Source organism: Trachypithecus francoisi, unplaced genomic scaffold, assembly GCF_009764315.1.
Source record: "Trachypithecus francoisi isolate TF-2019V2 unplaced genomic scaffold, Tfra_2.0 Lachesis_group0, whole genome shotgun sequence".
NCBI classification, from domain to species: domain Eukaryota; kingdom Metazoa; phylum Chordata; class Mammalia; order Primates; family Cercopithecidae; genus Trachypithecus; species Trachypithecus francoisi.
Genome location: NW_022681453.1, coordinates 39835815 through 39861540, shown reverse-complemented (window position 1 = coordinate 39861540; position 25726 = coordinate 39835815). Strand labels below are relative to the sequence as shown.

The following is a 25726-nucleotide window of genomic DNA, read 5'->3' as shown; positions in this document are numbered from 1 at the left end:
CCGGTTAGCCTATATTAAGCAGGAAAATATTTTTAATTAGACAAACATATTCACCCCCAAATGTGTTTATTCTGCCTTGTCAATTTTTTTAAAAAAATACATGCATTGCGAGTTGTTGTATTGGTGCCTGGGTTCCCAGGGAGAAGGTAGAGGAGAGGTGGGGGTAAGTCTATGGTGGAGTTCACAAGATGTGAAGGGTGAGCCCAGTGTTTCTTGGGACTACAGCCTTTTTTAAGGACCCATTTTCCTTTCTATGTCTTTTGTTTCTACTCACCCAAGGACCAGGTTTGGTTGCGTCATGTTGAAGTCTTCAGAATGGTGCATCCCTCTTAGGTAACATTTTCTTCAAAGGGTATTTGGACCTTCTTCTGCCCCATTTGTGATTTTCTTTGGCTTTATATTTTAGTCCCTAGTCTGGCCCACTTTGGCCAGAATACTGTGATCTTTTTACCTCCATAACAGAGTCATAACATGGAGATCAAGGCAGAAGCAGCCTTGGGGGTCTGTTCGATGAGAACATGCCCCCCAACATGAGCAGTACTTCTGTCCTAGAAACCTGCCCTTCACCCCACCCTATAAACCCCATCATTTCTTTGCAGAAGGTAGTTTGGGAGATAGTAACTTTGAGCCCTCATAGAGTTCCAGGCAAAGAAAGCATCTGAGACGAAGACACATTAAATAACTTGCCCAAAGGCATCCAGGTGCCAGGAGCAAGTCTAGATGTCTCCAGATCCCCTGCACCATGTGACCTGCCCCTCTTAAGCGTCCCAAGGATTTTGAATAGATTGCCAAACAGGAAAAAGAATGATTTGTCCAGAAAACAGAGGTCATTTCAAAGACTGCAGGGGGAGACAGGTGCTGTAGTGTAAGACACAGTGAGTCTTCTGTTTAGAAGCACTTCCGCTTTTAATAGTAATAACAACATTCTTCATCATTTTTGAGACTTTTGGGCTTTACTTTTAGTCACAGTGTTGGGATTTCTAATGTAAATTATCTCATTTGACATAGCCACGTCTCAGTCAGCGGATGGGTGATGGGATGCCCGCTTCCCCTACTCCAGATGATTGATGAAGAAATGGAGGTGTATAAAGATGAAGTGACTTGTCCAGGATCAGAGCTTTAAGTGGCAGAGGCAATATTGGAACTGAAGTTTCCCTCATTCAAAATCCAGTGGTGCTTGTTTGCACTGCCACACTGGAGCGAACTAACTGATGCCACTCTTGATGGGTCCTTCTCTACAAGGGGCTTTGCCTGTCACCTGCCATCATCAGGTGATCAGAAGACATGGTATAAAGACCATTCAGCCAGGCGCGGTGGCTCACGCCTGTAATCCTAGCACTTTGGGAGGGCAAGGCGGGCAGATCATGAGGTCAGGAGATCGAGACCATCCTGGCTAACACGGTGAAACCCTGTCTCTACTAAAAACACAAAAAATTAGCCGGGCGTGGTGGCAGGTGCCTATAGTCCCAGCTACTTGGGAGGCTGCAGCAAGAGAATAGCTTGAACCTGGGAGGCTGAGCATGCGGTGAGCTGAGATTGCGCCACTGCACTCCAGCCTGGATGACAGAGCGAGACTCCATCACACACACACACACACCACACACACACACACACACATACACACACGACCATTCAGCCTCTGGTTTAAGTCCACAACAGGTTTGTCCACTCTGGAGGGGGAACTGGAGCAGATGCATAAGAAATATGTGAACAGAGTTAGGGGTTACAAATTTGTAGATGTCCTACATATTGTGTGATGTCAAAGGGTAATAACCATGGATATTTCATATATGGGAATTTAAAAGTTATTTTACATCCTGTTGTGCTCCATAGAGAGTGGATTAATTCAGTTACATCTTTGCACATGACTAACATTGGAGCCCCTAAAGAAAGCCCTAATAATCAGCATCTTTGGGAGTACATGACTTGCCTGTTCGTCTGTTTTACTACGTGTATGAAGCCACACGTGATAAGGCATACCTCTAGTCAGCTTCTAACATGAGCAGTAGGTGAGGAAATAGACAAATACCAGCCATTCTTAAGAAAAGCCATAGAAAAATGTTTTCTGGGAAAAAGACATTTATTGCTTTTTTATGCAAAGGACAAAAATATGATGTGTCTTTCAACTTTGAAAAGGTAAGGTATTATGGAACAAAGCCTATTCCACTTGAAGTCCTGATTCTTCCATGATATATCCCTCTAAGAGATGAGAAACGTAAAATCAATGTTTGGGGAAATTTTAAAAAATGTATTAAAGCGAGGCTTGATATTTGTTTCATAATGCCTTTGGGAGGACACATGAAACATTGATACGATGTGTGCGTACAATTTAAAAAACCCGTAGATACCTTTTTGGCTACATAATCATAAGGACACAGCTTATCGTGAATGAAGGAGGTTGTGCCTCTTGCAAGTAAGTAAAATTACATCAGGAAGGATAAGCCACAACTAGAAGCATACCATAATTTCTTGGAATAGAAAAAAAGTTGGAAACACAGATAATAATCCACCTGAAATCTATAAATGTTGCAACTAACTAGCTCCAATAAGGAAACAGACTTTTTAACTTAAAAAAAATTGTGGGCAGTTGATTCAGCAAAAAATATCAAAAGATCAGAATCTTTTCTGATTCTATATCTCAGAATCTTCAGTCTGGTAGATATTTGCTTTTTTAAAATGGAAAATAACTCGTAGGTACAATGTTGTTACAATTATCTTATACCAGGCACTGTGCTTATTTGAAGTAGCTTATTGCATCCTCCTGAAAACTCTGAGTGGTTAAGTCCTGTTCTTGGCCATATTTTACAGGTGAGGGAGCTGACACTGACAGAGGTGAAATAACTGGCCACGCCACACTATTTTTTGTTGCTTTGTTGTTGCTGTTGTTGTTGGTTTCGAGAGAGGGTCTCATGCTGTTGTTCAGGCTGGAGAGCAGTGGTGCGATCACAGCTCACCGCAGCCTTGATCTCTGGGTCTCAGGTTATCCTCCAGTCTCAGCCTCCCAGGTAGCTGAGACTACAGGCACATGCCACCACACCTGGCTAATTTTTTGTATTTTTAGCAGAGACAGGGTTTTGCCATGTTGCCCAGGCTGGTCTCAAACTCCTGAGCTCAAGTGATTCACATGCCTCAGCCTCCCAAAGTGCTGGGATTAGAGCACACTGTTTTTAAGGAGAGGAACTGAGACTTGAACCCAGGCAGTTTAACCTCAGAGTTAAAACCCCTAACTGCTGGACTATATTACTTTTACTTCCAGGTTTTTTGTTTCTAATTTTCTCACTGTTAATGTCAGAATAGCCTGAAATAGCTTTTTTTTCCAAGGTAAATAACTTAGATTCAAGCCATTCTTCATTCCAAAAAGATAGGTGAGCCTTAGTGCAGTTTTGCCTCCATAGACAGATTAACGTGCTTCTTGCCTTCTGCCTACCAAAGAGGATACAGAGGCGGTTGTATTAGCATATTCATTCATTCATTCTCTTGTTTATTTCTTTACTCAGTAAATATCTCAGTGCTGGTTACATTCTAGGTACTAGTTCACAGATTATTAGTATGCAGCAGTGGCCAAAACTACTCCCTGATCTCATGCTGCTTTTATCCTAGATGGGGAAACAAATCAAACAATATATGTAATGTTTCTGTTGGTGGTAAGTGGTATGGAGAAAATGAATCAGGATAAAGAAATGGAGACTGTGGGTGAGGAATGTGCTGTTTTTACTTAGGAACATTAAGAAAGAAAAAGACAGAGAATATTTGAGGGAAGAGCATTCCTGAATGAGAACAGCAAGTGCAAAGGCCCAGCAGTGAAGCCTGCTCATAAAGGATAAAACCTGCTGTGCACGTTAATCTGCACTTCATATTCCTTCCTGATTGGACTATTATACATTTCTCTGGGGAAATGTCAGAATTGATCTGCATTAAATAATGAGGTGCTAAATAAGCTAAACGTGGCATTTCTGGTTCCAAAGATTCAGTAAACATAGGATGTAGCCCAAAAGATTTGTTCATCGATTCTGCCTCTAAGATATGTCTTTTTCTAGCCAACTTAGTGGTTTATTTTTAGTGGACTGTAGTCTCATCCTAGTAATTAAAAACCAGGATCTATATGCTGCACTGTGGAATGGTTATGACAGAGTGTCTGCTGCCCCTTGCCTCTACTTACCCATTTAGAGCAAATGAAAAGGATTGCCTTTATGCTGTGAAAAAGAGAAAGTCTTACATCATGGCAGAGCAGACCATCCGCGAACTGTTTTACTATCTCATCTAAATGGTTCCGCTTTAGTCAATAAAATGTTATCAGATGCTCTGTTTCTAAAATTTGCTTGGCTGTACCATTGGAAATTGTTGGTATCAGCCCATTGGGAATGATATTTTCTTGAAGAAAAGTCTGAAATCCACGAATTCCTGCTGGACGTTCATGGCACAATGTATATTTAAAAACCTCGTGAATGTACGCATGGTAACGGCTGTGTGCGAGCCTGATTAGCTGGTTTTCAACTTGCTTGGCTTTCTTTAAAATTATTTTTCAAAACCATCCTTTCTAGTTAAGAGGAGCATAAAGGCATCAGAAACCCACTCACAGCATTTCATTTCTGATATCCCTCAATACGGAATAAACAATTAAACTGATTTCACTTTGAATGGCCTCTGAAATATTTCCTTTATGCTTGGCAGCCCTATGCAAAAATTTCCGCCTGTTGCAAATTAAAAGTCTTCGAGTTGCAAACCCCCCTGAAGAAAGGTTCTGATAATAGGGACGTTGTCAGACCCTTAACTAAGCCACACACTGCTGGGAGCCTCCGGAATAACTTTAATGTAGTTGTAGGGAAGGGAGTTGTTGGCAGCGATGAGGATCCCTGCTTGACTGCTCTCTTTCCTGACGAGGAAGAAAAGGACAGTGATCAAGCACAGGGTCTCAAAGGAGGTCTTAAATCACCAGGGAACATGAAGAATGGGTTGTACACAGGCTGCCAAGGAAGCGGGTACAAAGCCCCTGAATTGTAGAGAGACAGATAATTCTTGTATGAACACCCAGATGACTGGGAACCTTTTCCTTGTGGATGAAACAGGACTCAAGTGCACTAGGCTAATGGGAAATGCTGAAATGGAGATTTTTTTTTTTTTGGTCCCTATTTTTGTGCTGTTTATGATCCGCCAGCAGGAATATTTCACGGTATCAAAGACATGGCCAGAAAGCAAAAAGATGTATACACACACGCACACACACACACACACACAGACAGACACAGTTCTTCTGTATCTCACAACCCTGATACCACATATGGCCTTTCCGAAGGGAGTATTGTATGTTGTTTAGTCTTGGAACTTCTTTTAAAGATAGGATGTCATTTACAATCCTCAGGCCATATGTTTACTCAGACTTAAGAAACATGGGCTAATCTTTTTCTATTTTGAGGAGTAATAAATTGAAAAGATAATTACATAATATGGTGCATAATGTAACTCTGGCTTGAGCCATATGTGTTTAATTTTAGAAAAACATGCGTGATGACAGGTTATGAAAGGATGAAACTATTTTAGTCTTTTTAAGGATTAGAAGCATGATTTTTTAAATGTGTGCTCCCGCCACCCCCCCATCCCCAGCCTCCAAAAACAACCCAATACACAAACCCAGTGAAACACACACTACTGAAAGTCATTTGTTTTTGTGGTGGCCACTGGCAAAGAAAATTCAAGTTAGAGGACATATTACTTTTCAAGCTCTTGTAAAATTAGATGCAGGCTTCTGTGTGCTAGGGAGAATGGGTGGCGTGCCGTTCCCAATGCAAGAAACAGAGTGGAGTTGCTGCATTTAGAATCAAGCAGAAATTTCTCCTGTGACTATCCAATTAGAAACAGCCCGGGTTATCTCTTTCCTTATTGAACATGATAGCATATCTGATATAAACTGTTGTGGCAGGAGAAATGCAAGATCCTTTCTTTCCCTCCACAAACATCTGTTGAGCCCCTGGTGTGCTGCAAGCACTGTGCTTGGTACCTAAGTTGCAGGGGCAGGTAAAATACTCACCGTAAGACTGTAAAGCAAGCAGGAGGCTTGTATACCGAGACCCACTTTCACGTTATTGTCAGAATGTGTCACTTTGCCTGTGATCCTGATCTGGAGGTAGAATTGTCAGGTGTGGAAGGCAGAATAACACATCCAAAAGAGCTCTACATTCTAATCCCCTGGACCTGGGAATACGGTGTGTTACATGGCAAGGGAGAATTAAGGTTGCAAATGGAATTAAGGTTGCTGATCACCTGCCCCCTTGAGAAGGGGAGGTTATCTTGGAGTATCTGGGTGAGCCCCGCGGAATCACCAGTGTTCTTAAAAGTAGAAGAAGGCGGCTGAAGAGAGAGAGCCTGAGAGATAGCATCACGAGAAGGACTTGGCTCAATGTTGCCGACTTTGGAAATGGAATACCCTGATTTGATTTTCACACAAGATATGCATGTGTCAAAAAATCATACTGTACCATATATATATACTGTTATTATGTGTCGATTAAAAACAAAAGAAAAAGTAACGAAAATAATTCAGGAAGAGACCACAGGCCAAGGGATGTGAGCAGCTCCGAGAAGCTGGAAGTGGTGAGGAAGCAGATTCTCCACTGGAAGGAACAGGGTCCTGATTTCAGCCCATTGGAGCCCATCTCAGACTTCTGACCCCCAGAACTGTAAAATAAGAAATGTGTGTTGTTTTAAGCCCTTAAATTTGCAGTAATTTGTTACACAGCAAAATGAAACTAATTCATCAGGGAAGGACCACTTGCCTGGTATGGTATGGTGACTGGAACAGTTGTTCTCCATCCAACAAGGCTGCATGTTGGAGTGAAAAGCTTTAAAAATACTGCTGCCTGCCGGGCATGGTGGATCACGCCTGTAATCCCAGCACTTTGGGAGGCGAGGTGGGTGGATCACCTGAGGTCAGGAGTTCAAGACCACCCTGCCCAACATGGTGAAACCCCATCTCTACTAAAAATACAAAAAATTAGCCGGACGTGGTAGTGGACACCTGTAATCCCAGCTACTCAGGAGGCTGAGGCAAGAGAATTGCTTGAACCCGGGAGGCGGCGGTTGTTGTGAGCCAAGATTGAGCCACTGCACTCCAGCCTGGGTGACAAGAGTGAAACTCCATCTCAAAAAAAAAAAAAAAAAAAAGAATACTACTGCCTGGGTCCTCAATCTTAGAGATTACAATTTAATTGGCTTGGAGGTTGACCTGGACATTGGCCTTTTATAAGCTTCCCAAGTGATTCTGAGGTGCAGTCGGGAACGTGGAACTCTGGTTTAGGGCCTAAAGCTTTAGATTCAGATCAACCTGGCTTCCTAGCCAACATCTGCTTCCTCTTGGCTGGCTGTCGGGGCGGATTATTCTCTCAGCTTCAGTTTTTCCATCTGCAAACTGGGAATACTGTGAACTTCTACCTAGGGTGGTGTAGTCCAGAAATGTGAAAGGGCTTTTGTGTGTCACACATGATCATTGCTCAATAAATGGCAGCTACTGTTTTTACTCTTAAGGTGATGATTTGGATGCACAGAATATAGATTACCCTGATGTCTGGCTAACTAATGTATCCATCTTACATTCACACCTGCCTTCTGAGGTAGCTGCTGATACTGTACCCTTTCCATAGGGGAGGATGGCAGGCATCAGAAAAGGCCAACCACTCTTCCACAGTCGCACAGAGACTACACATGGGAACCCGTACTGGAACCCAAGACTCACTGTGAGTCTGGGGCCATGCCTCCTTGCCCCTTGTCTTTGGAAGACCTGCACGTAAAGGCTGGCAAGGCAGATGTGTGGAAATGTGGAAGTTGGTGGCTGCATGCTGGTGCGGCGCCTTTGGAGGCGTTTCACAAACCATTACCAGTGGCAGTCCTTGGGCTGGGGGTGGCATTTTGTACTGGATTCAGTCTCTGCACGATAAACCATATTGCCCTGTTGCCTGCCATCAGGGAAAAGGAGGTTGAAAGCCATGGGAATGAGGATTCTTAATGATTATAGGCTGTTTGCCTCTGTCTGCCGTTTAATCTAATCTCAGGTTCAGTTGATACTATTGATTAGTCTCTTTTCAAAACCCTATGCGGCCTATGGGGCTTCTCTGCGTGGGGTAAAATGTTATTCTTTTCATATGTGAATTGAGAAGAAAAGGTGAAAGTATACAATTAATTTGCCTGCACTTTCTTGTAAATTGTATGCTGGATTTCTGTGAAATGCTGTATGGAACAATATTCCAAGCAAATTATTGTTATTTACTGTGACTTTTGCCTGCATATTTAAAGTCAACAATTATTTTTTTTTTCTTCTTATTTAATGGCCTTTGTACAACATTTTTAGAAACTTGGTCAGGTGTCACTAAGAAAACTTGTGCTTTGGCTCTGGGATTCTTGGGAAACAAATTAACAATATCAAAAGTAACAATAAAGTCTTGTTTCCAAAAGAAATAACCCAACACAGGCTGGCCTGGTGGCTCATGCCTGTAATTCCAGCACTTTGGGAGACTGAGGTGGGCAGATCAGCTGAGGTCGGGAGTTCGAGACCAGCCCGGCCAACATGGAGAAACCCTGTCTCTAGTAAAAATACAAAATTAACCAAGCATGGTGGTGCGTTGCCTGTAATCCCGGCTACACGGGAGGCTGAGGCAGGAGAATCACTTGAACCTGGGAAGCAGAGATTGTGGTGAGCCAAGATCACGCCATTGCACTCTAGCCTGGGCAACAAGAGCGATGTAGGGACATGGATGCAGCTGGAAACCATCATTCTTAGCAAACTATCACAAGAAGAGAAAACCAAACACCGCATGTTCTCACTCATAGGTGGGAACTGAACAATGAGATCACTTGGACTCGGGAAGGGGAACATCACACACTGGGGCCTATCATGGGGAGGGGGGAGGAGGGAGGGATTGCATTGGGGAGTTATACATGATATAAACGTTATGCACATGTACCCTAGAACTTAAAGTATAATAAAAAAAAAAAAAAAAAAAAAAAAAAAAAAAAAGAAATAACCCAATACATGGGGATCTCCATTGCCCATGCCCTCCTCTAAGGTAATTATCTGTAGGCCATCGCCGTATGTCTTCTTTGTTTTAGAAAGACATCTTTTGTTATCATTCATGTTAATATTATTGAAAGCAAATAAAAAGGAATTTTACATTCTTTTCTTCACATGCCATCTATTTTGAAGGGCAGTTTTATCATATTTGGAATTCTATCATTCCTTGGATCCTTTACTTTTTTGTTGTTGTTGCTGTTTTTGAGACAGTGTCTTGCTCTGTTGCCCAGGCTGGAGTGCAGTGGTGTGATCTTGGCTCACTACAGCCTCCACCTCTTGGGCTCAAACAATCTTCCCACCTCAGCCTCCCAAGTAGCTGGGACTACAGGTGCCTGCCACCACATCGGGCTATTTCTTTGTATTTTTAGTGAAGATGGGGTTTTGCCATGTTGCCCAGGCTGGTCTTGAATTCCTGAGTGCAAGTGATCCACCCATCTTGGCCTCCCAAAGTATTGGGATTACAGGCGTGAGCCACCGTGCCCAGGCTGGGTCCTTTATTCTTATCAGAGAGAGAATTAAACTCTTTCCTATAAACGTAGGGCATGCGCACGCACACACACGCACACACACGCACGCACACACACATACACACCTCTTACATCAGTAATCCTCCTTGAATCCCAGTCCAAATCTTGAAACTGTTCCCTCATTTTTCTGTTGCCTTTCTTTCTTCACCATTTATGAGCCGTCAACCTGAAAACTTTCAGTGATGAGCCACATCATTTTTTGAAACACCATCTCCAGCTCAGACACCCAGGAGAGCTTTTTGTTAAATCAGGGTTCCATACTCCTAGCCCCAGCTAGAACTGTGAAGAACAGTTTGTGTTCTTCACTACATCAGACTGGAAGACATGTACATGCCACACATGAACACACGAGGATTTTGTGACTTGGAGAAGATCCAGCTTCCCTATTCCTGATCACTTGATAATCGGGGTTATGATATTTCTACCAAGTAGAAAAAACACAACAAAAAACTAAACTTCCTCTTATAAGAGACTTAATTTTGTTTTGCTTATAAAATCTCTTTTTTTATTGTAATTATTATTATTATTTTTATTATACTTTAAGTTCTAGGATACATGTGCATAACGTGCAGGTTTGTTACATATGTATACTTATGCCATGTTGGTGTGCTGTACCCATCAACTCGTCAGCACCCATCAATTCATCATTATATCATGTATAACTCCCCAATGCAATCCCTCCCTCCTCCCCCCTCCCCATGATAGGCCCCAGTGTGTGATGTTCCCCTTCCCGAGTCAAGTGATCTCATTGTTCAGTTCCCACCTATGAGTGAGAACATGCGGTGTTTGGTTTTCTGTTCTTGTGATAGTTTGCTAAGAATGATGGTTTCCAGCTGCATCCACGTCCCCACAAAGGACGCAAACTCATCCTTTTTTATGGCTGCATAGTATTCCATGGTGTATATGTGCCACATTTTCTTAATCCAGTCTGTCACAGATGGACATTTGGGTTGATTCCAAGTCTTTGCTATTGTGAATAGTGCCGCAATAAACATACGTGTGCATGTGTCTTTAGTAGAATAATTTATAATCTTTTGGGTATATACCCAGTATGGATGGCTGGGTCATATGGTACATTTAGTTCTAGATCCTTGAGGAATTGCCATACTGTTTTCCATAATGGTTGAACTAGTTTACAATCCTACCAACAGTGTAAAAGTGTTCCTATTTCTCCACATCCTCTCCAACACCTGTTGTTTCCTGACTTCTTAATGATTGCCATTCTAACTGGTGTGAGATGGTATCTCATTGTGGTTTTGATTTGCATTTCTCTGATGGCGAGTGATGATGAGCATTTTCTTATGTGTCTGTTGGCTATATGGATGTCTTCTTTTGAGAAATGTCTGTTCATATCCTTTGCCCACTTTTTGATGGGGTTGTTTGTTTTTTTCTTGTATATTTGTTTGAGTTCTTTGTAGATTCTGAATATTAGCCCTTTGTCAGATGAGTAGTTTTCAAAAATTTTCTCCCATTCTGTAGGTTGCCTGTTCACTCTGATGGTAGTTTCTTTTGCTGTGCAGAAGCTCTTTAGTTTAATTAGATCCCATTTGTCAATTTTGGCTTTTGCTGCTGTTGCTTTTGGTGTTTTAGACATGAATCCTTGCCCATGCCTATGTCCTGAATGGTACTACCTAGATTTTCTTCTAGGGTTTTTATGGTATTAGGTCTAACATTTAAGTCTCTAATCCATCTTGAATTAATCTTCGTATAAGGGGTAAGGAAAGGATCCAGTTTCAGCTTTCTATTATGGCTAGCCAATTTTCCCAGCACCATTTATTGAATAGGAATCCTTTCCCCTTTCTTGTTTCTCTCAGGTTTGTCAAAGATCAGATGGCTGTAGATGTGTGGTTTTATTTCTGAGGACTCTGTTCTGTTCCATTGGTCTAGATCTCTGTTTTGTACCAGTACCATGCTGTTTTGGTTACTGTAGCCTTGTAGTATAGTTTGAAGTCAGGTAGCGTGACGCCTCCAGCTTTGTCCTTTTGACTTAGGATTGTCTTGGCAATGCGGGCTCTTTTTTGGTTCCATATGAACTTTAAAGCAGTTTTTTCCAATTCTGTGAAGAAAGTCATTGGTAGCTTGATGGGGATGGCATTGAATCTATAAATAACCTTGGGCAGTATGGCCATTTTCATGATATTGATTCTTCCTATCCATGAGCATGGTATGTTCTTCCATTTGTTTGTGTCCTCTTTGATTTCACTGAGCAGTGGTTTGTAGTTCTCCTTGAAGAGGTCCTTTATATTCCTTGTAAGTTGGATCCTAGGTATTTTATTCTCTTTGAAGCAATTGTGAATGGAAGTTCATTCCTGATTTGGCTCTCTGCTTGTCTGTTACTGGTGTATAAGAATGCTTGTGATTTTTGCACATTAATTTTGTATCCTGAAACTTTGCTGAAGTTGCTTATCAGCTTAAGGAGATTTGGGCTGAGACGATGGGGTTTTCTAAATATACAATCATGTCATCTGCAAACAGGGACAATTTGACTTCTTCTTTTCCTAACTGAATACGCTTTATTTCTTTCTCTTGCCTGATTGCCCTAGCCAGAACTTCCAACACTATGTTGAATAGGAGTGGTGAGAGAGGGCATCCCTGTCTTGTGCCAGTTTTCAAAGGGAATTTTTCCAGTTTTTGCCCATTCAGTATGATATTAGCTGTGGGTTTGTCATAAATAGCTCTTATTATTTTGAGGTACGTTCCATCAATACCGAATTTCTTGAGCGTTTTCAGCATGAAGGGCTGTTGAATTTTGTCAAAAGCCTTTTCTGCATCTATTGAGATAATCATGTGATTCTTGTCTTTGGTTCTGTTTATATGCTGGATTACGTTTATTGATTTGCAAATGTTGAACCAGCCTTGCATCCCAGGGATGAAGCCCACTTGATCATGGTGGATAAGCTTTTTGATGTGCTGCTGAATCCGGTTTGCCAGTATTTTATTGAGAATTTTTGCATCGATGTTCATCAGGGATATTGGTCTAAAATTCTCTTTTTTTGTTGTGTCTCTGCCAGGCTTTGGTATCAGGATGATGTTGGCCTGATAAAATGAGTTAGGGAGGATTCCCTCTTTTTCAGTTGATTGGAATAGTTTCAGAAGGAATGGTACCAGCTCCTCCTTGTACCTCTGGTAGAATTCAGCTGTGAATCCATCTGGTCCTGGACTTTTTTTGGTGGGTAGGCTATTAATTGTTGCCTCAATTTCAGAGCCTGCTATTGGTCTATTCAGGGATTCAACTTCTCCTGGTTTAGTCTTGGGAGAGTGTAAGTGTCCAGGAAATTATCCATTTCTTTTAGATTTTCTAGTTGATTTGCGTAGAGGCGTTTATAGTATTCTCTGATGGTTGTTTGTATTTCTGTGGGGTCGGTGGTGATATCCCCTTTATCATTTTTTATTGCGTCTATTTGATTCCTCTCTTTTCTTCTTTATTAGTCTTGCTAACGGTCTGTCAATTTTGTTGATCTTTTCAAAAAACCAACTCCTGGGTTCATTGAGTTTTTGGAGGGTTTTTTGTGTCTCTATCTCCTTCAGTTCTGCTCTGATCTTAGTTATTTCTTGCCTTCTGCTAGCTTTTGAATGTGTTTGCTCTTGCCTCTCTAGCTCTTTTTTTTTTTTTTTTTTTTTTTTTTTTTTTTTTTTTTTTGAGACGGAGTCTCGCTCTGTCACCCAGGCTGGAGTGCAGTGGCGCGATCTCGGCTCACTGCAAGCTCCGCCTCCCGGGTTTACGCCATTCTCCTGCCTCAGCCTCCCGAGTAGCTGGGACTACAGGCGCCCGCCATCTCGCCTGGCTAATTTTTTGTATTTTTTTTTTAGTAGAGACGGGGTTTCACCGTGTTAGCCAGGATGGTCTCAATCTCCTGACCTCGTGATCCACCCGTCTCGGCCTCCCAAAGTGCTGGGATTACAGGCTTGAGCCACCGCGCCCGGCCCTCTCTAGCTCTTTTAATTGTGATGTTAGAGTGTCAATTTTAGATCTTTCCTGCTTTCTCTTGTGGGCATTTAGTGCTATAAATTTCCCTCTACACACTGCTTTCAATGTGTCCCAGAGATTCTGGTATGTTGTATCTTTGTTCTCATTGGTTTCAAAGAACATCTTTATTTCTGCCTTCATTTCGTTATGTACCCAGTAGTCATTCAGGAGCAGGTTGTTCAGTTTCCATGTAGTTGAGCGGTTTTGATTGAGTTTCTTAGTCCTGAGTTCTAGTTTGATTGCAGTGTGGTCTGAGAGACAGTTTGTTATAATTTCTGTTCTTGTACATTTGCTGAGGAGTGCTTTACTTCCAATTATGTGGTCAATTTTGGAATAAGTGCGATGTGGTGCTGAGAAGAATGTATATTCTGTTGATTTGGGGTGGAGAGTTCTATAGATATCTATTAGGTCCGCTTGGTGCAGAGATGAGTTCAATTCCTGGATATCCTTGTTAACTTTCTGTCTCGTTGATCTGTCTAATGTTGACAGTGGAGTGTTGAAGTCTCCCATTATTATTGTATGGGAGTCTAAGTCTCTTTGTAAGTCTCTAAGGACTTGCTTTATGAATCTGGGTGCTCCTGTATTGGGTGCATATATATTTAGGAGAGTTAGCTCTTCCTGTTGAATTGATCCCTTTACCATTATGTAATGGCCTTCTTTGTCTCTTTTGATCTTTGATGGTTTAAAGTCTGTTTTATCAGAGACTAGGATTGCAACCCCTGCTTTTTTTTGTTCTCCATTTGCTTGGTAGATCTTCCTCCATCCCTTTATTTTGAGCCTATGTATGTCTCTGCATGTGAGATGGGTCTCCTGAATACAGCAGACTGATGGGTCTTGACTCTTGATCCAGTTTGCCAGTCTGTGTCTTTTAATTGGAGCATTTAGTCCATTGACATTTAAGGTTAATATTGTTATGTGTGAACTAGATCCTGTCATTATGATATTAACTGGTTATTTTGTTCATTAGTTGATGCAGCTTCTTCCTAGCCTCTATGGTCTTTACATTTTGGCATGTTTTTGCAATGGCTGGTACCGGTTGTTCCTTTCCATGTTTAGGGCTTCCTTCAGGGTCTCTTGTAAGGCAGGCCTGATGGTGACAAAATCTCTAAGCATTTGCTTGTCTGTAAAGGATTTATTTCTCCTTCACTGATGAAACTTAGTTTGGCTGGATATGAAATTCTGGTTTGAAAATTCTTTTCTTTAAGAACATTGAATATTGGCCCCCACTCTCTTCTGTCTTGTAGTTTCTGCCGAGAGATCTGCTGTTAGTCTGAAGGGCTTCCCTTTGTGGGTAACCCGACCTTTCTCTCTGGCTGCCCTTAAGATTTTTTCCTTCATTTCAACTTTGGTGAATCTGGCAATTATGTGTCTTGGAGTTGCTCTTCTGGAGGAGTATCTTTGTGGCGTTCTCTGTTTCTTCTGAATTTGAATGTTGGCCTGCCCTACTAGGTTGGGGAAGTTCTCCTGGATGATATCCTGAAGAGTGTTTTCCAACTTGGTTCCATTTTCCCCCTCACTTTCAGGCACCCCAATCAGACGTAGATTTGGTCTTTTTACAGAATCCCATACTACTTGCAGGCTTTGTTCATTTCTTTTTCTTCTTTTTTTTTTGGTTTCTCTTCTCGCTTCATTTCATTCATTTGATCCTCAATCGCTGATACTCTTTCTTCCAGTTGATCGAGTCAGTTACTGAAGCTTGTGCATTTGTCACGTATTTCTCGTGTCATGGTTTTCATCTCTGTCATTTCGTTTATGACCTTCTCTGCATTAATTAGTCTAGCTGTCAATTCTTCCACTCTTTTTTCAAGATTTTTAGTTTCTTTGCGCTGGGTACATAATTCCTCCTTTAGCTCTGAGAAGTTTGATGGACTGAAGCCTTCTTCTCTCATCTCGTCAAAGTCATTCTCTGACCAGCTTTGATCCGTTGCTGGCGAGGGCTGCGCTCCTTTGCAGGGGGAGATGCGCTCTTATTTTTTGAATTTCCAGCTTTTCTGCCCTGCTTTTTCCCCATCTTTGTGGTTTTATCTGTCTCTGGTCTTTGATGATGGTGACGTACTGATGGGGTTTTGGTATAGGTGTCCTTCCTGTTTGATAGTTTTCCTTCTGACAGTCAGGACCCTCAGCTATAAGTCTGTTGGAGATTGCTTGAGGTCCACTCCCGACCCTGTTTGCCTGGGTATCAGCAGCAGAGGTTGCAGAAGATAGAATATTGCTGAACAGTGAGTGTACCTGTCTGATTCTTCCTGTGGAAGCTTCCTCTCAGGGATGACTCCACCCTGTGAGGTGTGGGGTGCCAGACTGCCCCTAGTGGGGGATGTCTCCCAGTTAGGCTACTCAGGGGTCAGGGACCCACCTGAGCAGGCAGTCTGTCCGTTCTCAGATCTCAACCTCGGCGTTGGGAGATCCACAGCTCTCCCCAAAGCTGTCAGACAGAGTCGTTTGCGTCTGCACAGGCCCCCGCTGCTTCCCCTGTTGGTCTTCAGCTGTGTGCTGTCCCCAGAGGTGGAGTCTCAGTTGAAAATGCAGAAATCACTGGTCTTCTGTGTCGTTCGCGCTGGGAGTTGGAGACTGGAGCTGTTCCTATTCGGCCATCTTGCTCCGCCCCCCTGTGTTGTCATAAAATCTCTTATCTGACAAAGACGGTGCTTGGCTAAATATGTGTAAAAAGACAACCTAGTTGATTGAGGGATTTTTCAAACCATCTTCAGAATTCACTTGGCAGGGAGTGGATTCGGTGTAGAGCCTGAGACATGTACAAGTTAGAGGAATGTACAGGGTTAGCAGTCATCTGCATCCCCTCCACCCTGAAGGAACCCTTCTTAGCAGCTTGTCCTATTTGCTTCTAGATGTATTTAAAAGAAATAAAACATGTCAGCAACACCTAAGATCTCTTTTAACTTTTCTCCTTTCCACTTCTCAGCAGCACATTCCATCAGGAGCTTGGGGTACCCGTTCCATTCTATTTAGATACACTTATGTACACAGGTAGCCTTTTCTGAGAGTGTGTATTTCATTTACAAGTTTAGTGTCAAACTGTATTGTATCCTATCTACTTCATGCTGTATTCAGGCATGATTTTGAAAAAGGTATCATGTTCACATGTGTAGATCTCACGTACGCTGCTAGAAATGTACAAAGTATTCTGTCATTTATCAATGGATTATGCTTATTCATTCCACAAATGATAGACATTTATGATTAGATTAAGATAGGGTCTCATTTTGTTGCCCAGGCTGGAGTGCAGTGGCACGAACATGGCTTACTACAGTCTCAACCTTCAGGCTCAAGCGATCCTCCCACTTCAGCCCCCCAAGTAGCTGGGACTACAGGCGTGCGCCACCATGGCTGGCTAATTTTTGTATTTTTAGTAGAGACAGCGTTTTGCCGTGTTGCCCAGGCTGGTCTCAAACTTCTGGGCTCAAGTGATCCACCTGTCTCAGCCTCCCAAAGTGCTGGGATTATAGGTGTGAGCCACCGTGCCTGGCCTATGATTTTATTTTTAGAGCAATAAACGTCATTGGCATGCACAAGAACTCCTTTAGAGTAAATACCTGGAAGTAGAATTAGGACAATAAACTGCACTCACTAAGGTTTCTTGATCCCCAATTCAGAGCCTGCTACCACTCCAGTGAGGAAGATGTTTGTGTGCCATTCCTTCTCTCACAGCATTTAGAGCCTGGTGAGGAGCAGGATAGGGGTGGGGGTAGGGGTGAGGGATAACTCTATGTACAGAATAACTGTTTCCCAGCTGGGCTGAATTGGTGCTCCAGGGAGGAAGTAATGGCTGCCTGGGCCCCGGTGTCTGATAACAGACAGATTCAAATTTGTGTTGTGTCCATTCACTTTGTCTGTTTGAAGAGAGAGATCCCGCTTCATTGATTGAATGGGGAGAGCCTTGTCTTTAGTTGCAGGTTGTAACAAGATTTAGGGAAGGAAGGTATCAACTAGCTGGTGCAGCACTAGAGCAGAGATAGTTCCAGATGTCCAGCACAGGTTGTCCTGCGTACAGACCTGTTCATGTGCTCTCTCCCACATCCCTTTTAAGAGGTTAACAGAAACCCAGAGAGGAATGTTGGAAGCCAAATAAAAATAGCATTAAAAACAAGGAAAATGTAAGAATAAAAGAGAGGCAGGATTTCTGAGTGAATGAGGCTTTTAGCTGCTGCCTCTTATCCTGAGGTGTGATATGTAGATCTGTCCGTTGCTTAGCTTGACAGCTTCTGGGGACAACACGAATTTTTCAGTCGGTGTGAGAAATGCTATCCACACCAATTGATACCCTCCCCTGGCAGCTGCCTCTCTCTCTGTCTCTTTTATCATTCCTCTTGATCCATCATCCAGAGAATGCTAGAAGGCATGAGAACGTAAGTTCCAAATAGGAGTTGGTGCCTGTTTTCTATCTTGGTTTATTTTCAAAACCCTTTTTGAACTTTTGAACTGTTGGTACCCAGGGGGCAATGTGCAGGGGAGTTGATAAATAAAGATAATGTTGATGTAAGTACAGTTTCTTTCATATGTAACTAGAGAAGCATGTGAGTTTTCAGATAAGCTTTTCTTAGAAAAAATAAAATTTTAAATGTCAAAGTTTTTTGAGTAGGGGTGGCGGAGACTCCTGTGCGGAAGGACTCATCTTAGACAAGAGACAGACTGATGAAGAGAAAAGCAAGCTGACAGCATATAGGTAAATTTGACTGAAGATTGTCCTGTTTTTATGAAACGTAGACCCCTCCTCCTTATGTATTCTCCTGAAGCCTCTGTTTATTATTCGAGATTACTTTCTTTGTCTGAAATAGTCACTTTCTAATTTTCCTCAAAAAAATTGTGGTGGGACTTCTACGTCTAACACAATGTAGATCATTGATATGGGAGATTGTTCTCTTTTTAAACAAAAATGATGGGGAAAAAATTCAGCTTCTTTTACTTCCCAAGCATATTTTGAAAATGTGTGGTTCTGTATTCAGATGAAAGTCAACACGAAGCATTAATTACACATAAATTGGCCGGCTGCGGTGCCTCACGCCTGTAATCCCAGAATTTTGGGAGGCCAAGGTGAGCGGACCACTTGAGGCCAGGATTTCAAGACCAGCCTTGCCAACATGGTGAAACCCTGTCTCTACAAACATACAAAAATTAGCCAGGCATGGTGGCTTGTGCCTGTAATCCCAGCTACTCAGGAGGCTGAGGCACGAGAATCGATTGAACTCAGGAGTTTGGAGGTTGCAGTGAGCTGAGATTGCACCACTGCATTCCAGCCTGGGCAACAGAACGAGACTCCATCTCAAAAAAAAGTTATACATAAATTAATAAAACAGAAAGTATATGCCTTAGAAACACCCAGTACAGCTAACCATCTGGTTATTAGATTAAGTCCATGAAAATTTTGAAAAAATTGGTTTCATTGTGTTCATACCAGCACTGGGTTGTATCAGCCAGGTAATGATATCAATAAGATTTACCTCAATATTATGGTGACATAAACATTTTTTACGTAATTGCCCCCAATTTTTTTTAATGGGTTCAGCCCCAAACCCTCCCAGGAAAACATACACTGCCAAGTGCAAGGTAAAAAAATGAAAGCTTATCACATGAAAAAATTTATATATCTGGAAATAGTGGTCATAATTATTAACACAGCGTTAGTTAGATTTGGCATCGGTGTTTTGAGTTTCAATTTTTTGTCTCTGGGTTTACATTTTAATTATCTTGGGATTCACAGATTGATGTGGAACATGCTAGGCGTTTGCTAAATAGTTTTCAAATTAACAACTGGAGAAATTTTTAAATGATTTGTAGAGTTATTTACAGAGTTTCATGGAAAGATTTCCCAGTAAAATGAGGATTTGTAAGAGGTGTGGAGAGTGAATTGGCTGACTGTAGTTATACATAAAATTGCCCTTGCTAATGTTTGACCACACTGCTTTCGGATTCATTTTACTTACATATTTTAGGTGTATGCATTTCAAAGGTTGAGATGTGGTAAGAGGAAATTTCATCATGCTCCATCTCAGAAGGTTGTAGGTTATCAAAGGTTGCAAACCCCCGTTCCCTACCCTGGTTGTCAGTAGTGCTTCCGTCTGGGTGAATGTTGGAACTATGTTCCGTGTGGAATCTGGGAGTTGATTTTTATCAACTTTAGTGAAATGCATAGGATTTTACAACTTCAGGTATACCTAAATAGCTGCTTATTTTGAAACTTGCTTGAATTTCTTGTTTCTAAAATGTATGGTGGGAGATGGTAGAATAAAGGGTATTTTATACTTTCCTTGAGGGTAGTCACATTTTCTTAAATTTCTGGTTTGCGGTTTTGTTTCTTCATGACTTGGGAGCTTTACAGAATGTATCATACTGTGAAGTTGTTTGACTCCTTTAGAGATGTGTCTGAATGTGTTTTGGGTGTACATATACACATATGCATATGTATACACCTACACATATGTACATACCTGTATACCCACACATATACACATGTGTGTACGTAGATACATACACACACATATGGTTGTTAAATTTCATAAACCCAAATAACTCAAGTTTCTTTCCTAACACAGAAAGTCACTTCTACGAACAGTTGAAAAATAAATATTATAATCAGTGAGGCATCACAAATAACTTTTATGTCTAAATCAAGCTATTAAATGCTTTTTTATTTTTAAGTAGATAGGGGAATAAAATAGCTGTATAGTTCATAAAGTGGTATGCCATTACTGCCTGCTGTGCCCAAGAATTATGCCAGCTTTTTACACTCATGAAGTAAAAGCGGATTAGAACTGTGATCAATGTATTACCCTATATTTCTTATTTTGCATTGTATTTCCTTTTTGAGCACCTTTGTAGACTAAATGGCTACTAATGACATAATTACAATTGTTTGTCACCACCATAATGCGTGATTTCCTATCTCATCATGAAGATGTAAGTTAGATAAAGGAGGAGTTTTGGCAGGAAGACAAAGTGCAGTGATTTATTAAAGGCCAGATGTGGTTGTTAAAAGCTTTTCTACAGAAGGCACAATTGAGTGATGTGAAATGGGAGCGAAATCACTCTGCACACCCAGCCCGTGGTTCTTGGTGTGAGTGACATAGTTGCTCCTGGAAGCGTGACAAATGAGCCACATGTTTTATTGTTGTGTACAAATTTTATGTTGGAATTTAAACAGGGTGAAAAGGGTTCACATTAGCTTATACCAGCAAAGTAGGTGTTTAAAGGAAACTAATGAGACTAAAGGGCTGGCGATGTTTTCAGCGTGCTTAGTGCTTCATAGCAAGAACTGAAATATCTTATGTTTCTGTCAAGTTTCAAAGAGGGAAAATCCCAGCACTGTTTAAAAAAAAAAATGAGAGTGGTTAATATGAGAATTCAAAGAAATCAGAAGCAAGTGGAGACAAGATATTACTTAAGCACTGTTGACATACATATTGCACACATCGACTTGACATATATACAATCAGATTAGATCAATGCTTCTAAGGAAAGAGGTACAATTTCTGGTTTTAGCATTATTTGCACACACAAAGCTCTTTTAAAATAATGTTAAGACATTGGAGTGATAGAAGCTACGAGTGGTACGAAGTGTTTTCAAGCTTTTGGAGGAGGATAAAGAAAGAAAATGGTTATATCTTAAAAGGTATTCTGTGGACAGAAGGTAGTGATCTTTCTGGTTTTCCTTCCTTCCTCTCCCCTTCTCTCTCTCTCGCCACTCTCTCTACCTCTTCCCTCTTTCCCTCTCTCTACCTTCTCCCTTCTTCCCTTGCATCCCTGTAAAATGTTATACGGAGAACAGTTAAACTGTAGGATTGGGTCTGTCTGTACAGCTTAGGACCTGGAATTATACTAGACGTAGGAACTTTCCTGTCTTTTCCAGTGTAGATGGAGAAATTACTCTAAATAGTATACGTGGAAGACATCGAAGGTTTCTAGATTAATTCTGTGAAATCAGTGAGAGTTTTGATGGGGTTTTCCTTCCTTGTCCTCTCAGCTGAAAATACAGGGTCCTCCTATTGTTTTCTCCCATGGTACTGCAGACTTGATAGCTCTTGTAGACTTGACCATACATTGTAATTATACGTCTATTTGTAACATTATTTGTTTAACGTTTATTTCCCGGTGTTCAGTCTGTAAGTTCCACAGAGGCAAAAACTGCGGCCCCAAGTCCTGTCACATTGCCTGGCACATAAATGTACATTCAGAAAGTATTTGTTGAACAATCCAAAGAACCACAGGCAACAATACCTACATTCAGAATATCATTTGGAAAAGACTAGCAAAATCCATCCAGATAAAACGTTCCCAAATTATAAATGCTTGTCCACATAATCCGTGAAGCAGTGTAGATGGCTCTTTTGCAACCCTCTTAAAGTTTAGAACCTTGGAATCCAGTTAGATCTGGTTCCTTCTGAATGAGTTTTTGCCTCCTAAGCTCTCTCCATGCAATTCCAGGGACTGCCACTTGATGGCTTAGACAATTTAAAATAAAAAGTGGGAAAGGTACACGTGCTTCTAATCCCTCCCTCCTAGACTCTGTTGATTCCATTTAAATGTGTGTGTGTGTGTGTGTGGTGTGTGTGTGTGTATATATATATATATATTCCTTATGACTCATACGTCGAACTTTATACAGAGATGGATACAGTTGAAGTACAGGGAGTAAAGTTTTGAAGAAATAAAACACTTAGAATCAGAGCTGTATTCGTGGGTGTGAGACATGCCTAATCTCACAAGACCCGGCATTTAAAAGGGACCCACGCTCAGTTTAAGGCTCTGCTGTTGCTGTCTTCTTAAACATTTTTTAAATCTTTGGACAAGGGGTCCCAAGTGTTCATTATGCCATGGGCCCCATACATTGTGTAGTTAGTTTTCACTGGAATTTGTGTTACCTGCAGGTAGGTTGCTTTAGGCCTGATCTTAGCTGACCGTGCTCCTGTTGGAGTCTTTGCTTGGTAGGAAGCTTATCCTCATGGGACACAAGCCTGTGGGTGAAGAGCTTGGCTTTGACTCAGACTTCCTGGGTCAAATCCTGGCTCTGCAACTGGGTCAGTTACTTAAACTTTCCAAGCCCAGTTTCCTCATTTACCAAATGGAGATGGTAATACTGTGTCTGCTTCCTAGACTTCAGTTGATTGAACTAACATCCCAGGTGCATGTGTTAGAGCTGAGCAATCCATTTCTGCTAGGTATGGTTGCAATCATCGGGCACCATATTCCTGGTTACACCTGACACTTACTGAGCTTCCTGCTCTTTGTGGCAGCTCCAAAAGTTTCAGGATTCTTGCCCTGCTTTGATGCTCTACTGTTCCAGCACTCAAGGTTCTGTGTAGTCCAGTGGCAGAGTTCAAGATAGACTGCACTCTAAGACTTGACTCAGCTCTGCCCTATCCCTCCTCCTGAATGAGGCCCTAGCTGCTCTTCTTTAAGCCTTCTCTTTTATGTTAGATGATTAATTAATATAGAAAGGATTTGTGTAACTAAACTCTGCATTTTTGTAACCCATCTGTGTTTCCCGGTGGGTGCAAAGATGCCTTTTACTCGATACATCATTAAAGAAACCAGTCTTTTTTATCTGCAGAGCATTTATAAAACATTTTAATGTAGCTAAGTCGTTCATAACCAACCTCCCCCATTCGTTACAGGAAATTTGCACAACATTGACCATATCAAAGGGCTCTACATTACGAAGAGGAGGATACATTATTGGAGACTGATATGATATGGGATATGATTCATTCATTCGTTCATTTAGCAATTACTTATTGAAGACTTTTTGTGTGCCAGGCAGTGTTGTAAGTACTGGGAATATAACTGTTAACAAGACTGCCAAGAACCTTGCTGTTGTGTTGCGGGTATTCTAGTAGGGTACAGATACTAAACAAACAACAAAGAACAGTACCAGAGGAAAGTGCTGTGCAGAGAAATAAAACAGAATGATGGAATAAGGAGTACCCCTGGGCCAGTGTAGATGAGGTAGCCAGGTAAGGCTTCTTAGAGGAGGTGACTTTAGAGCTGAGGTCTGAATGGCAAGAGGGAGGCAGCCAGGAGCAGCTTGGAAGAAAAGCACTCCAGACTTAGGGAACAACTAGTGTTCAGACCCTGGGATATCACGAACTGGGTGGGTTTGAGGAACGGAAAAAAGGCGTACAAGATGGAGAGCAGAAAGACTCAAGGCAGCAGAATTATTTGGGGCCTGATCTTACAGACTTGGGAAACCAGGGTCATAAGATGCCGAGCTTTGTTTTTCTACCTATTATTTTAATGCTAAAAGGGAACTAGGAATCTGTTCAGCCATGAGTCAAATAATAGAATCAGTGAAACAGTCTCCAGATATTAACTAGGGGGAAGTAGACGGTTTTATCTGGATTATCCAGTTCAATTTTTTTTTTTGGTGACGGAGTTTCACTCTTGTTGCCCAGACTGGAGTGCAACTGCATGATCTTGGCTCACCGCAACCTCCACCTCCTGGGTTCAAGCAATTCTCCTGCCTCAGCCTCCCAAGTAAGCTGAGATTACAGGCATGCGCCACACACCCGGTTAATTTTGTATTTTTTGTAGAGACGGGGTTTCTCCATGTTGGTCAGCCTGGTCTCGAAATCCTGACCTCAGGTGATCCACCCACCTTGGCCTCCCAAAGTGCTGGGATTACAGGCGTGAGCCACCGTGTCCAGCCTCCAGTTCAGTTCTTTAGTTAAGAGCCATAATAGTGAAAGGAGCACTGGAATTGGAGTCCCCAAACAAATCCCAGCAGTTTTGGGACAAGCCATTTAGTTTTTCCAGAGTCATCCATCTGTAAGACTGACACTGCCTTTGACACAAGGGTTGGTATAATGATGAATTGGCAGCTGCCTGACAAATGCAAAGTCATATACAAAATACAAAGTTGCTATTATTGATGATCCTTCCATTTGATCACCTTATCTATTAAAATATCTATTTTTAAAATTATAAAAATGTATCTTTGATCCGTTGAAGAGACTTTATATCATATTGGGAGAAACCTAGCAGACACCTTCTTCCCTCATTGGTTCCTAGGCATTGCTTCACACTCACAGATAACCTGTTTGACCTTTTCTTCTAAGGTCTGGGATGTATTAAAGAACAAATGACCACTGCCTGTGTAATTCTTTCTTCTAGATTTTTTGTCCCATAGCTGAACTCGACTTGAAATATGGGAAGGCTTAAAAAGGAGAGTTGACTGTTGGTTTTAAAAACCTGTCTCTAAAGAAGACTCATCATTGTTCTGAGAAAACAAAAATCCTGGACTTCTAAAAATAACTGCTGGATTGCCTTGGAGTTGGGCTGGTGCATATGAACAATTTATATTCTGCTCTTGGGGAGCTGGTGACTCTTCTGGAAACTGGGGCTCTTTAGTGGACATTGTTGATGCAGGTGTGTAGGCGTTTGTTTCCATCCGCTTCTCAGAAACTCTTGCTGTGCTCCGCAGACATTTGTATGTGTCAAAGAAGTATATGGGGCTGGGTGCAGTGGCTCATGCCTGTAACCCCAACACTTTGGGAGGCTGAGACTGGAGGATCACTTGAGCCCAGGAGTTCAAGACCTGCTCTTTACATGATGTAATGTCTAAGACCACATTTCACACTGTTAAGTAATGATGACTATAGAAGACTCATAATAAAGAAAAAAAAAAACTCATAAAATGTCACAATTTATAATTTTATGTATACTTGCCTCTCTAATATCACGTACATTTACGCAATGGATGCTAATTAGTAACAGTGGTATTACTATAATGTCTATAAAACTTGCCTTTAAAACCAAATTCTGTTAAAAATAGTCTTTTCAAGCTGACATAGCCCATTTCCAGGGTCATATTTAAAATAATTAGCACCATTGCCTGGGCAACACAGCGAGATCCCATCTCTACTAAAAATTTAAAAAATGAAAAAGAATCACATGGGATAAGAGAGTCCATAGGTCAGGTTCTCCGAGAGTTGTTTTCAGGAGCCATGTAAGTGGTCCTAGAGAATCTGAACTTTAAAATGTTAAATTTCTTTGATTTCATAGACATCCTTTCAAAAGATTATCTCAGATTACTGGAAGACTTTCCTGTTAAGTTTTAGAGAATTTTGCATTTTGCTTAGAAATCATTTTCAAGTTTTATTAGAACATTTGCTAGCAATAATGCTAATTATTTTAAATATGACCCTGGAAATGGGCTATGTCAGC

General features: G+C 41.4%; 1 protein-coding gene across 9 annotated transcripts in view; it reads left to right on the top strand.

The window, feature by feature from the left end:
- FOXP1 (forkhead box P1) overlaps positions 1–25726 on the top strand; it is a 639577-nt gene that overhangs the window by 171972 nt on the left and 441879 nt on the right. The window contains exons 1-2 of one of the 9 annotated variants that reach the window (XM_033210432.1): positions 18150–18233; positions 23179–23328. The exons of 7 other annotated variants lie outside the window; for them this stretch is intronic. The gene's annotated coding sequence lies outside the window, so the exon portion shown is untranslated. Of the gene's footprint in view, positions 1–18149; positions 18234–23178; positions 23329–25726 lie in introns of those variants that run through there. One more of the 9 variants, XM_033210431.1, reaches the window with a different exon arrangement.